The sequence below is a fragment of the Melanotaenia boesemani genome, chromosome 8 (assembly GCF_017639745.1).
Source record: "Melanotaenia boesemani isolate fMelBoe1 chromosome 8, fMelBoe1.pri, whole genome shotgun sequence".
Lineage (NCBI taxonomy): Eukaryota > Metazoa > Chordata > Actinopteri > Atheriniformes > Melanotaeniidae > Melanotaenia > Melanotaenia boesemani.
In genome coordinates, this window is record NC_055689.1 from 9249511 (window position 1) to 9259014 (window position 9504).

At 40.2% G+C, this 9504-nt stretch overlaps 1 long non-coding RNA gene across 1 annotated transcript; it reads left to right on the top strand.

Moving 5' to 3' along the window:
• The first annotated feature begins 258 nt into the window (after window positions 1-258).
• On the top strand, window positions 259-9282 carry LOC121644786. Its single transcript, XR_006011314.1, has 3 exons — window positions 259-270; window positions 5015-5020; window positions 8945-9282. It is a non-coding gene; the product is annotated as an uncharacterized LOC121644786 (long non-coding RNA).
• Window positions 9283-9504: the final 222 nt, after the last annotated feature.

Sequence of the window (9504 nt, forward strand, 5' to 3'; positions counted from 1 at the left end):
ATGCTCTCAGGTTGAAGGAACTAGGAGGGAAACTAAGATAAGAGCTACTCATAAGGCCATAGAGGAGCACATTTTTGGCATCTCAAACATCCTAGCAGTTCAAGCCAAGATTATAATTAAAGAATGTTTAATCATCCTAATTTTACATCAGTTGATTATTTTCTCACTATTTTCACTATCTGAAAACGGCCATTTTACTCTGCATCAGTGACTGAATCATGACTCTGCGCTGTGTCCTGCAGCTAATCAGCTGAGTCCATCAGGAACTGAGTTATATTTATTGGACTACTGACTGCTCGGCATTATTTTCCTAACAATATATTAGTGTTTGTGCTTTTCTTGGCACTTTCATTTGAGCATGATCCTGCTCAACGCTGGAGATCAGTCCATGGTGTACATTGCCTAATAGCCACTGGGCTTCCTATGGAATAAGCGGGTATAAATGATGGGTGGCTGGGAAATGGATTTCAACATATTGACAGATCTGTAGATTTATTGCTTATAAAAGAAGATGGACACTCTTCCTAACTATCATAGGTAAAAGAAATAAATAATTACATTACAAAAACTTTTTGGTGTCAATTTGATTCTTAAGATTTCAAATATCAGAAGTCTGCAGGCAGTGTGACATGCTCAAACATCCAACAAGCATCGTTTTCTTATCTGTGTTTTGTTTCTTTGCATCTCCCATAAGTGCTGCTTATATATATGTGTGTGTGTGTTTGTGTGTGTGTGTTAAAAGTGGTAAAAATGTATATTTAGAAATGAATACAGTGAAAAAACTTTAAAAGATGGAAAATAATATAATCTGTTAGCAACCAATGTAGTATCATACAATAAATAATACAAATAAAAACACAGTAAATGTCACTGAGACAAACTAAAACCCTTTAAAATAAAATCAACACTAAAATTAATTAAATTATTAAGCCAAAGGATTTTTAAACAGTCTGCTGAAACAACTTGGCAAGAGTTTCTTTCGTGTATTTTGGAGTAACTAAAAATCTGGTCTCAGAGGCTTTATGGACAACCAAAAGAAGTCTAAGATCAGCAGAGAGACTGACAGGCAGCTAATCAGAGGACTTTAAAACAGGACTCGTATGTTCTCCTTTCAGTTCTTGTCAGCCCTTGAGCAGTTCTGACTCAGTTGTTACTGATATTATTTCTTTGGGTAGACGAGATAACAGAGCATTGCTGGATATAAAAGCCTGAATTAGTCTCTGATTCACACTAAAAGAGAAGTTGCTGTACTTCTGCTATTTTTCCTTTAAGAAGATAAAGAGCAGATTTGGGGTGCATATTATAGCCAGATGACAAATTGAACAGATTTTCTTCACTGCTGGCTTGAGGTTAGTCCTAAATGTTAGTTTTTGTGGTTGACTGAGCCCTTGAACTGCAGACTGAAATTTCACTTTCTGTCATGGTTGAGTTGTAAGAGGTTGTGTAAAATTCATGAATCTTATATGACAAAGAAATACACTCACTTTCAATTCTAAGATTTTATATATCAGGACATAATAAAAGTCGTCTGATTTTTACCAGGTTTTAAAAAACTAAGTACATCTTTTTTTTCTACAGGAATTAGGAGGGTAATCAAATGTGCTCTATCAATTGATCATCAGTGTGATCATCTCTAAGAAACAGGGGGTTTGGCCATTTCTTGGTCTGCAGCATTCAGTTGTGTTAACATAATACCAAGGAGGAACAAAATCTGCAGTTATCTTGACAAAAATCCCCTCTGGGAATAAAAATGATTTCTGATTTCATACCTTAAAGAAGCAGTTGTTGCTACAGATCAATCAGGGAAGAGATACAGGGTCATTTCCCAATTATTTGGACTCTATTGTAATACAGAGTGCGAGAGAGAGATACTGATGCTGAGCTTGACCTCTAAAATCACAGAGTGCCAGGTGGAGGACACTCAGGATGGAGAGATAGTTCCCAGATGGTAGTAGAAAAAGGAGTGTAAAAGGAGGGACAAATGGATTAATGATGCAAAGAGGAATGGGAGCGGTAGAGAGGAAGAGGGAGTATAGATGTACAAACGGGCAGACAGAGGAAAGGTGGAGCACAAATGAATGAATGAATAATGAATGAGAACAGGAATAGATAAGGGAGGAGGGTTGAGAGAACAAGACAAAGGGGTTAAAACAAGTATAAGTTGATTGGAGGGGAAGTTGAAGTGTGGCCCAGCTCTCAAACTGAAGTTAACCTGTTAACTTCATTTGGAAAAAGACTAAAGAAGTGTGGCAGATGCAACAAGTCCAGGAGGGATCCAACCAGGAGGCATCCTAAACAGATGCCCCAAACACATCATCTGATTGCTATCAGTGCAGAGGAGCTGAATTTTGTTACGACCGGTAAGGAATACAATGAAGATGGACCAGTAAGCAGAAACTTTCAGCTATGCTCAGTTTTATTACAACAGACTTATGCAACACCATTGTTACTGCTGGCAAAGCCCAGTCCATCTGTCAATCTCTTGGTCCGTTGCACCACCAGTTGTGTAAAAGAGCCCAAGATACTTAACCCCTTAATGCCTGAATTTATTTACAATTATACAAAAACAAAATAAACACAGGAAAAAAAAAATTGAAAAAAAAAGAAAAAGAAAAAGACAGACAAATAAAATAAATCAGTTTAGTAAAAAAAAAATAAATAAAGGCCAGAGGGCATTTTGTGACAACAGGTGTTAAGGGGTGAAACTCGTCTACACGAGGCAAACACCAGCCACCAAACTAAAGGGAACACTCCATCCTTTTCTGCTTGGGAACCATGACCTCATATTTGGAGGGTCTGGCATCTTTTGCTGCTACAAACTACTCCAGTGGATGCTTCAGGTCATGGCTCAAAGAAGCCAACAGAACTATGACATTCCCAAAAAGCAGAGGTGCAGATCTGAGTTTTAAAACCAAACACCTAAAAACAAAGATAATCAATGTCAAGTGGCAGCCCTTGCACAGTCCAACATGAGGACTTATTAAACCCATGTAGACTGGATGATCAATCTCCCATTACCACTTAAACTGCTCTATTAAGGTAAAGATCTAATCCACTGTTCAACAACCTAGGAGAAGCACATGGGTCCACTTGAAACCATTGTTCAACACATAATTAGAGCCTCATTTCCAGTACCCTGAAGTAAACTTTCCTCAATAATCAAGAAAGTTATTAAGGTTCTGCAACTGCTTTTCTCTAGAGACCCTGCAGATTAATTGCTGTGCTTTAACTGGATCTATTGACACGAGTCATGTTTAGCATGTTCTGTTTATCCATAACCAAACAGATAATTATGTCAATCATTAATGAAATTAATCCCTTTTGTTTTCCTGTATTTTTTTAACGTGACAAAGAATAAAAGTAACTAAAATTTGCTGCCATATAACTTTACCAAAGCATTCTTTACATTTTCCAACTCTTATATTGTCAAGACCAATAACCATTTCTCTAGCAGCCTATTTGCGTCTTGTTTCCTTGGCATGTGCATGTGACAACTGTCTTACAGACTTTATATGGATGATGACTGGAGCACGGCAAAGAATCAAGACGTGTTGCATCCTCTCCTCTCTCCTACCGATCCCTTCTCCTCTTATCATCTCCCATTCTCTTTCTTCACACACTCATCACAGCTTCCACATCAGCTGAGTCCAAATAGTTTTCTTCATATCTCCCTGTTGACTCATCTAGCATGTCATGCCATCAGTACATTTTTATCCCAGTTCTCCTCCTCAGTCTCTCACCTCTTATTTTCCATCATGCTCCTTTGCTTTTAAATGGGTGAGAGCTGCAGATAAACAGAAGTGGAGAACAGCAGCTTTACACTTTAGTATGTACAGTGTGTGGGAGTGATCCGGTGTCAGTTAGCAATCATACTAACTCCACCAACACGCATCAGAGGCCTCTGTGTGTGAGTGTGGGTTATTGTGTGGATTACACATGCAGTGTTGCCTTGCTGTGCCTGAGGGCAGGGAATTTTAAATCAGGCGTCCAAGAAAACTGATACCGCAGAATATTTGAATATTTATTTCTTATCAGAAGCTGTGATATTAATGAGGGAGCTGTGACTGAGTTGGTTATGCAGAGAGAGACAGAGTTTGGCAGTTAGGGACAGGCAGATGGTGCGTTCACGCCTCTGTTTGCGTGTCTCAGCAGGAAGAAAGTGCATGAGCTCTGCCTAGTGCTTATTCACTGGAATTACATTAGACAGGGCACATCTCACATCGACTTGGTGTTGTTATGATGGCAGCATTTCCTTCAGGTTAAACATGAATGATGTATTGTGTAATTTAGTGACCTTCAAATAGCCAAAGAGCATTTTTTTTTTTTTTTTAACTTTTTAACTTTGCTCTTTTTTCCTGTTTCCACTTTGTATGCTAAGCTAACCAGCTCCAGGATGTAACTTTAGCTTAATGTGCAAATACAGAAGGCTGTGGCTGGATCTCCATTTCAACAGTCAACAGTCTCACTTCTCATTTACTTCCCAGATAACCAAAAATAACTGATCTAACACTTAAACATCAGCATGAATGCTGAATCCATGTTAATGTCTGACATTAAAACCAAATTGAAAGCACTCGTTATGATTGTCGAATCAACATTGAATTTTTTAATCACAACCAAATTTTAAAAATATTCATTCATTTAAAAAGTCACTTTGTGCTTTTTAGCTCAAACTATGTGTGGCAAGCTCGGGGGAGCCAAAGGTTACATAAACATGAGCTCAGGGGGCTTACAGGCTAGAAGCCAGTAAATCATAATTGGTTACAGACAACGCCACCCCGGGACTTTCACCGCGGGGAATAATAACATGAACTCCAACAAAGCACACAGGTTCGTTATACTAAGGAGGCGTGAGACCAGCGTCCAAATATTTAAACAATCTTTATTGTTTAAAATAAACAAAACAAAACAAGACTAAAAGGAACACACGGTTCAACATTAAAAGATGGCGGAAGCTTACGGGGAGGAAGGTGGGCCAAACGAGATGAAGGGAGCCAAATCAAAGCCACCCCAGACACACGTGCAAGACAAACACACTTCGCACTTCAATTCCACAGCACAGGCAAACGTGCTCGACATGCAAATGAGGGGAGGATCAAACCAGGAACAGGGACCCACACCGTTACGGCACCACCAACTCCAGGCTTCCCGGCCACTAAAGGACAAAATAAAATACAATTATTATAAGAACCGTGGAGTTTGGGCACGCCAAAATAAAAGACAATAAATAAGCAAACATAAAACTGTTACAATATAAAACATTCACGTTGGAAGCCACCCGCCAGTATCAAACCTCGTCGTGGGCCTCATCCCGGGCTTCCAGTGGAGCAGCAGAAAATAAAATGTGTCCCCAACAGCTTAAAAAGAATCCAAAAATTAAAATAAGCAAAACAGCAACAGTTAGCCGAGCAGCGGTCTGTAAGCGTGGGGAATGGTTGTGAAACTCCTGATCCACAAGCCACCGCGGACAGCTGCCTGCCATCTAGAAGGTGGCTGTGTCGTTAAAATACCGTCAGATAAATCCCCCTAAAACAAAAACAGATAACCATGAACATCCAATGCAGCCAAGAAAAGCGCCCACCAGCCGTGGATTGACCTACCCGGATGACCAGAACTCGTCACACAGAGAAGCCGTTCCAGAATGAGAGGCAGCACAACACACAGGTTTCCCTACTGGAGCACAGTCTGTTAGCACTTACTCTATCAGAAAACCAGATACAGCAGGAGAAGTAAAGTTAACCTACCACCGCAGTCTCAAGGTGAAAGCCAATACTACACGCAGCAACAGCAATCTCCACATCAGCCGGGAGTCAGGTGACCTGCCAACCAGACGAACCCTGCCCAAGACTGGCTCCTCGCCTGCTTAAATACTTCACATATGTTTGTGAAGTAGTATTATTTCAATTATGAGCCTATAAGACATTTTATGGGGTTCCCAATCAAGTTTATATTCAGTTAACATTTGTAGTGTTAAGACTTCTCAAGAAAACAAACACAAAAACAAAAAAACACAAAGCCTGTCATTGTTTTTCTGAAGTGTGACAGACTCCCTTCAAACTGCCAACGATAATATCCTAACCTCTGCTTAACTCAAACTGGGGCACCTTTGTAAGGGAAGTGACAAGCTTTTATTTATTTGGATTCATGATCTGCCGGTATTCAAGATGAAGAATTGGATGAGTGGAAACAGTCATGCCAGGTCTAATTTAAAACTTTGTATTTGTATTAATCTGAATCCTCCCTTACTAAAAAATCAAGGCAAGGCAAGGCAGTTTATTTGTATAGCACATTTCATATACAGGACAATTCAAAGTGCTTTACATAAAACAAAGATATTACAGATATTTAGAATAGTAAAAGGCATCAACACATAATCAACACACAATCACAATAAAATAATAAATTACATTAAAATGATTAAAAGCAAGATAAGTTAAAAAAGTTACCATGCAGATTTCATGCATAGGCGCATGAGAAAAGAAATGTTTTTAACCTGGATTTAAAAATGTCTACATTTGGGGAAAGTTTAATCTCCACTGGTAGTTTGTTTCCTTTTGTTTGCAGCATAACAGCTGTTACGACCCTTTTTTGAACCAGGGGTGATAGGGTCGTCAACAAAACAAATAGGACGAAATATAAAATAATAACAATTATTTATTTACAAACAACAAAACGGGTTCAACATAAATCAAGGCATCTAAGGCCATCAATTACAACAAAAGAAACGTAATTAACTCAAGGTGTCCTCGCCATCCCCAAAGGCAGGAACAAAGGGAATAAATTTGGAGATGTCAAAGGGGTTAAAGTGGACTGGGACTGAGCTTCCAGCTCTAGACGGCATATTCGAACCTGCGTATCAGCCTCGATCTCCATACGGCGGATCTCGAGCTGCATCTTGTGCTGATGTTCCAGCCGTAGCCTTTCCAGTTGTACCCTCAACCTGGCATCAAGCCGAGAGGAAACTGAGCTACCTTCTAAGATGAGCGGATCAAACCTGGGGAGAGTGACAGGTGGAGTCTTCCTATCCTCACCTTCCGGAGTTGATTCCTCGAGCTCAGCGTTGCTAGGTCCCGCCTCCTCAGAAGGACCAGCCTCCGCAGGCAAACAGGCAGAGTCAGCCACAACACCACGCAGAACGCCTCTTTCGATTAGTCCAGCCACAATCAACTCCCTCAACTCACGCTTCAACATCTTTTTACCAACAGGGATGTCATAACAATCAGCCAGAACAGTCAAATCATCTTTTCTGCACTGATTTACACGATCTAGGGTCGGATCCTCCTTAAATTCCTCTAGATCAAACGGAGCCATATTGAAGTCAGCCACGTACTTCCGCAGTGCAGAATCCACTAAACTAACAATTGCGAGTATGCGCTCTCCCACACATATACACAAAACAAAAATCTCCCGGACGAGCCCCCACTTTGTTGCGACCCTTTTTTTGAACCAGGGGTGATTGGGTCCTCAACAAAACAAATAGGACGAAATGTAAAATAATAACAATTATTTATTTACAAACAACAAATGGGTTCAACATAAATCAAGGCATCTAAGGCCATCAATTACAACAAAAGAAACGTAATTAACTCAAGGTGTCCTCAATCGAGGTAAACAATAAACCAATTAATAAACACAAACTCAAAAGGATTCCTATAAACCAAAATACTGCTCTAACAATTATTCAAACTGGAGCTATGTTTAGTCTATAATTAATATACCGTTAATTCAACAACAAAAGATGTCTGCTAAACCAAAATACACAAATTAAAGAGAGAACGAGCGCAGAATCACAATCAAATCAATTACTCAAGTGGCTTAACTAAAGGGAAGAAGAATGCTCTTACAAACCGCTATGGGTCAATCAACCAACCACTACTACTGCAAGTCCCAAACTGGCGAACTGTGGGCCTGAAGGAACACAGCTGCCCTGATCACCGTCACCGCCTCCCTTTTAAGGACCGGTACTCCCGCTGGTTGGTCGCCGAGGAGGAAGCAGTGTGGCGGCGCTGTCCTGTAAGATGAATGGGGCGGGGCTCCCCTGAGCAGGTGGAACCGAGGACATTCAATCACCGTACAGGAGGGAACGAAGGAGGTCTCGCAGGCCAGGAGCAGGGTTGCAGGATATGCAGCAGACATTCACATACACGTCCAGGCCAGAGGCCAGGGAACGTGACAACAGCTAAATGCTGCTTCTCTATGTTTAGTCTGGACTCTGGTCTGGACTAGTTGACCAGAGTCTTTGGATCTAAGAGCTCTGCTAGGTTTTATATTCTTTGAACATATCACAGATGTATTCTGGGCCTAAACCATTCTGGGATTTGTAAACAAGCAGAAGGGTTTTAAAATCTATTCTGTGACTGACTGGAAGCCAGTGTAAAGATTTCAAAACTGGTGTGATGTGTTCAGATCTCTTAGTCCTGGTTAAAACTCTAGCAGCAGCGTTCTGGATGAGCTGCAGATGTTTAATGCTCTTTTTAGGAAGTCCTGTTAAAAGACCATTACAGTAATCCAGCCTACTGGAGATGGATGCATGGATGAGTTTCTTCTGGTATTTCTGGGAGACTAAACTTTTAATTCTGTTGATGTTTCTGAGCTGGTAAAAAGCTGTCTTAGTGACAGCTTTGATGTGGCTGCTGAAAGTCAGATCTGAATCTATCAACACTCCCAGGTTACGAACTTGGTTGGTGATTTTAAGAGCCCGAGTCTCCAGGTGTTTGCCAATGCTGACCCTCTTCTCTTTGCTACCAAACAGAATAATCTCAGTTTTGTCTTCATTTAATTGTAGGAAATTCTCCCTCATCCAGGTGTTTATTTGCTCCAGACACTGACACAATAAGTCTATTGGACTGCAGTCATCTGGTGACAGAGACACATAAAGCTGTGTATCATCTGCATAACTTTGATAATTAATGCCATAGTTCTGTAATATTTGTCCTAAAGGGAGCATATCCTCCTGAGACCCAGCAATGCATTTTTGTGCACTGTAGTACACATTTATTTTCTGCTCATCTCTCTCATTCTATACACGCCACTCTGCTAAGTCCTAATGTCTCTTAGAGAGGGCAACCGTAGCTTTAAGATGACATCTCATGTGTGGGGGTGTGGCCTTGCCAACTTGCCTTTTTCTGTCTTTCCAAAATGGCTAGCATCTCAACAAGCACATTTTATGGAAGAAAGAAAGTTAAGCATGATATTTATATTTGAAATGTTTTTTAATGTTTTATTTGGATTAATTTTCAAAAATGAACATCTAAAAGGTCATTTGAGTAAGTTTCCAGTAACAAACTTATTTAGTTAAATAGAAAAAATGACTAATTTATCAATGTATACTGTAGTACACGTCAGGACTTTATTCTTGTGTTTATTTCACATTTTTCTAGTGGACAGCTCTCTAACAGAGACAGAAAGAATTCTTAACAGAAACATAAAGGAGATTCAAACTCAGATTTTTCAGATGATGAAAGTCCGTCCAGCGTGTCCTGGGTCTGCCCCGGGGCCTCTTTC